This window comes from Zea mays, chromosome 1 (genome assembly GCF_902167145.1).
Source record: "Zea mays cultivar B73 chromosome 1, Zm-B73-REFERENCE-NAM-5.0, whole genome shotgun sequence".
Lineage (NCBI taxonomy): Eukaryota > Viridiplantae > Streptophyta > Magnoliopsida > Poales > Poaceae > Zea > Zea mays.
The window spans coordinates 281,834,391-281,839,607 of record NC_050096.1 but is presented as its reverse complement, the minus strand read 5'-3'; the positions used below and the strand labels follow the sequence as shown (position 1 = coordinate 281,839,607).

Here is a 5,217-nt window from a genome sequence, read left to right as displayed (position 1 = left end):
ATTTTCCTTTTAAATCTTTTGGTCTAGAGATAGCATTAAAGCATCTCAAACAATGCATCAAACTGGTACCTCAAATTGAAATATAGGGCTATATGCAGAAAAAACTAATCGAACAATGCATTATTTTATAAAAAAATAGTCAAAAAATTATAGTGCACCATTTCAAGTGCCTCAAACATACTACACTTTAGTGAGCTCCTCTATTATCTTAGATTTAGGATTTTACTGTTAGAGCAGCTCCAACAATATCTCAAACTATTGCCTCAAATTGAAATATATGACTCTACACAGGAAAAACTATATCAACGGTGCCTCATTTTGTAAAATTTTGTCGAAAACATATAGGGCACACTCTCAAGTGCCTCAAATATACTACACCCTAGTGGGTTGTCCTATAATCTAGAATTAATGTCACACCTGGGTTTTAGGGACCAAAACCTGGGCGCGAAATAATCACCAAGTGTGCTAGGAACAAGTCTCACACATATGATGATTCATGGTACAAAAAAGAATGTCACATCTATAATATATAACGGAGTTCTATACAAAATAGTTAAATAATTACATCATACGAAGACAATGATCCAGCAACCAAAGTTGACTGGGAGACGACGGCCTAGACCACTCACGAACTCATCACAGCATCCGGCATGCGCCTCCTCCTGCGGTACCAATTCTTGACCTGGGGGGATGTGAGTACAGCAAGGGTGAGCTCACATACGTTTATCGCTCAACAAGTTGTAGGGGATAATGTGCATGAACTCACCAAATATGGGAGCTCATGTGTAGTGTAAGGCTTACCAAAGGAGATAGTTAAAGCTGATCATTGCTTTTAAAGTTGGTCAAAAATTTATTAGCAGTTACTAAGTGTAAGTAGATACCAATCCAAATAAATAAGAGATCAAAATTAATAACAACACCCACAATGCAGTGCAAATGGCAAATTAAGTTTAATTCTATAATTTAATCATGTGAGTGTCCGAGCCGCTCATGACCGTGAGCACGACTGATATACCAGTTTTACACTCTACAGAGGTTGCATATCTTTACCCACAAGTCGTGTTACTCATTTGTCATGGGGTTGATCGGACCCAATACATCTCTACAGAGGAAGCGAGGCAGGGTAGCACTATGAAGCCTTTCTGAAAGTCGCCTAGAGGGGGGTGGATAGGCGGAAACTGAAATTCACAAACTTAAACACACTACAAGCCAGGGTTAGCGTTAGAATAAAATCCAAGTCCGGGAGAGGGGAAAACAAATCAACCAAGAAAATAAAGAGGATGACACGGTGATTTGTTTTACCGAGGTTCGGTTCTAAAGAACCTAATCCCCGTTGAGGTGGTCACAAAGACCGGGTCTCTTTCAACCTTTTCCCTCTCTCAAACGGTCACTTAGACCGAGTGAGGCTTCTTCTTTAATCTCATGGGTCACTTAGACCCCACAAGGATCACCACACAATTGGTGTCTCTTGCCTCGCTTACAAAGCACTCGAGAGTAAGAAGTGAGAAAGAAAAGAAAGCCAAGCCAAGCAAACAAGAGCAACAAAGAAACACAAATGATCATCTCACAAGTCTAAATGTGCTAGAGTTGAATTGGAGACTTTGAGCGGATCGATCACTTGAATTGTGTCTTTGGAGTGGAGTCTATTGCTCTTGTATTGAATGAGAAGTAGTGAATGCTTGGATGGTTGGAGTCGAGGTGGTTCGGGGGATTTATAGCCCTCAACCACCAATTCAATCGTTGGGGTAGGCTGCTGTCGATGGGCGCACCGGACAGTCCGGTGCCACACCGGACATGCACTGTTCATTGTCCGGTGCGCCTCTGACTTCTGCCGCAAACTGTAGCGTTATCAGGGCACTGTGCAGTCGACCGTTGCGCTAGAGAGCCGTTGCTCCGCTGGTGCACCGGACAGTCCAGTGAATTATAGCGGAGCGGCGTCTGAGAAACCCGAAGCTGAAGAGTTTGGAGTTGTACGGCCTAGTGCACCGAGCACAGTCCGGTGCGCCAGACCAGAGCACACTTTGATTTCTTTTGCTCCTTTCTTTTGAACCCTAACTTTGATCTTTTATTGGTTTGTGTTGAACCTTTATGCACCTGTAGAATATATAATCTAGAGCAAACTAGTTAGTCCAATTATTTGTGTTGGGCATTCAACCACCAAAATCATTTATAGGAAAAGGTTAAATCTCATTTCCCTTTCACTTTCCAAAGTTCCACTAGTTCAAGAAAACCTGCTATGGATTCAAGACGAAGGAAGCATAGGAATCCCTCGTCCAAAAAACTTTATAGACAGTTCAATCCGAGGACCTCCCTATACTCTAGCAGTGATGCCTCTCCGCTTGCCCCTTTCGGGTAAGGTAATCTCTCCCTAGTTTTCCTAATTACTTGGCCAAGGGCGTCCCATTCCACCTTTGTGGTAGCACTGTTTTTCCGGGTGGTTCTCCATATTCCAATTAACATGATGATCTTATCATGAACAATAATTAAAACAACAACATAATTAAAACATGATTATAATAAAACATTAGTTTCCCAAAACCAAGTATAGCAATAACAAATCTACCCAATAGTTCATTTGTTTGCAATATGGGGGATAAACAATGCTAGGGAAACCTATTAGGTCCCATCAATTTAACCTGAGCATGTCACAGTGATTAATGGAAACATTATTAGGTAGAAAAAATGATCAAATGCATAACTTGCCTTAGACTCGAGGTTCCCAGGTACCAACTTGGTCTTCTATAGGCAAAATTAACATCACACCAAACATAAGAACAAACTGCATAATAATGTTCTACGCATCGTAACAAGATCCTAGGTTCGAGAACCACTGAGTTCGGATTTACAGCTAAAGAATTATGATTTACCAAAGATTTAGGTGTTAGATATAAAACAAATTAATTGTATAATTCTAACCTATATTTCATAACAATATAAGGTTACTACATGATAAACAATATTAATATGAATCTAATGCAACTGGAATGGATAAAAAGGAGTTAAAATGAATTAAATATGAATTAAACAAGTTTCTGAAATTATTTTTATACTAGAAATCATTTTATATATTAATTTACTCAATTTATTTCATCCCTGGATCGCACGCAGGAATCCCAAAAAGCTCGGGTTCAGTTCATGAATTTCAGGACTCGGTTGCAATTACTTCCTAACGAATATGGACGACGGGTTTATTTTATAAAAACTCAGGGTCTCTTTTATAATTCTGACTGGTCGAAGGGGTACGGGGCTGGCTGAGCCGTCCAATTTGAATCTACGACCTAGATTAGACGTTGGTCAAGCTGAAATGGTGTCGGTTCATCTCAGCCATCCGCTTAAAACCGACGGACCCGATTCTATTAACCCCTATCATCTCAGCCATCTTCGCTTGAAGATCCAACAGTCGCTATTCACCCCCCGAATCGGTAACCTGCCACTAATCACGGCCGTCGACAACAGATCCGACGGCGTGCAGCATTCTTCCTCACTGGGTCGAAAAGAACGGCGGCGCCGCCTCGGCTTACGACGAAGCGTACGCCGGCGACATAGGCGCTCGATCCCCGGCGCACGATTGTCCATATGACTCGGTGCAAAACGATCCTAAGGACACAATGAACTCTGGGAGGAGCTAATTACCGTGGATTGGAGAAGAAGTGCCCCTGGCCATGCGAGCAGTGAAGCCGCAACGATGGTCTTCCTCCAGTGAAAACTCCCCGCCCTTGGTCGCTTGTCCTGCGCAGCGAGGTTGCCACATTCTCACTTGCGAACTGGCAGCGCTTCTCGACTTGATAACAAGGTCACGACAATGGTGGACACACAAGGGCTATGGCACAGCTCACACGGTCGTGTATTCCCTCACGGCTATCACGCCAGCGCAACATGGATGAGGGCTCGGCTAAATAGATCCGCGCAGAGGAGCAGTCGGTCCCAGCAAGCCGCCCAGGTTGTTACGGGTTTGGGGAAATCTCAACAACCTGCTCCGAGCGTGGCGGCATCGGAATCGGCATTCGGTATGAGGAGAGGAGAAAAGGGATGACAACGCGGGACCACATCTCAGTCAGCAGAGTCGAGCGCGCGCTGCCGCACTCTATGAGTCCGACTAGTGGGCCCCACCGGGCAGTGTCATGCGCGCGCCACGGCAGGGAAGCGGGCCCGCATGCCAGTGCACTCCCCCCGCGCGGTCGAGCCTAGGGCATGTTTGGTTCAGCTTTTTTCTGACCAGCTTTTCTGAGAATCTGGCTGTGGGGAGAATCTGGCTGTGTAGAGAATCTGTGTATCATTAGGATTACATGTGGAGAAAGATAAAGGTGTCCATAGGACTCTGGATCTAGAAATTGACGGATTCCTACTATTGCAACGACTCAACCGATTATGTGTTTATGTTGATTTTGAATGGTTTTTACCCAAACGAATTTTATAAAAGCTGACTGAAAAGCTGAGCGTTTGGCAGTCCGCAGCAGCTTTTGGTGGCCAGAAGCTCCAAAAAGCTAAAACAAATAGGGGCCTAGGCTCGTGATGCGCAAGCCAGAAAGGCTTAATGGGCCGAAATTCGGACGAGCGACCCATACGACTCCCTTTTCTTTTTTGTTTTTCTCTTTATGTTTCCATTTCTGTCGGGTACCGTAATTAGGGGTACCCCCAACACTCCTAAACACGGCTAGTAACCACCATCAGCACAAGCTGCAGAGACTGATGGACACGATTCAGGTCAAGGCTTCATCTACTCAAGGGACGCGATCTCGCCTCGCCAGAGCCCAGCCTCAGGCGGGAACAGTAGTCCCAGGCGAATTCATGCCTCGCCCGAGGGCCTCCTCAAGCAACGGGCGCACCCTCGACTCGCCCGAACCCCAGCTCGGGCAGGCTTCGTTATGAAGCAACCTTGGCCAAATCGCCTCACCAACCGACCGTATCGCAGGCGCATTTAATGTGAGGATCGCCTAACACCTTATCCTGACACACGCGCCTCAGTCGGCAAGGTCGAAGTGACCGCAGTCACTTCGCCCTTCCATCGACCGACCTGACAGGAAAACAGCGCCGCTCGCCCCTCTCCGACTGTTGTGCCACCTGCCAGGGTGAGGCTGACAACGGCTAAGTCCAGCCTCAGGCGCAACAGTAAGCTCCGCCTCGCCCGACCTTGGGCCTCGGCCTCAAGAGGAGGTCTCCGCCTCGCCCGACCCCAGGGCTTGGCCCCCGCCTCAGCCTCGGAAGGAGGACTCGGCC

General features: G+C 46.1%; 1 long non-coding RNA gene across 1 annotated transcript; it reads right to left on the bottom strand.

Moving 5' to 3' along the window:
• Nucleotides 1-298: 298 nt before the first annotated feature.
• On the bottom strand, nt 299-4,056 carry LOC103643995 (uncharacterized). The gene is made up of 2 exons (XR_561422.4): nt 3,634-4,056; nt 299-682 (listed from the first exon to the last, which is right to left on the bottom strand). It is a non-coding gene; the product is annotated as an uncharacterized lncRNA (long non-coding RNA).
• Nucleotides 4,057-5,217: the final 1,161 nt, after the last annotated feature.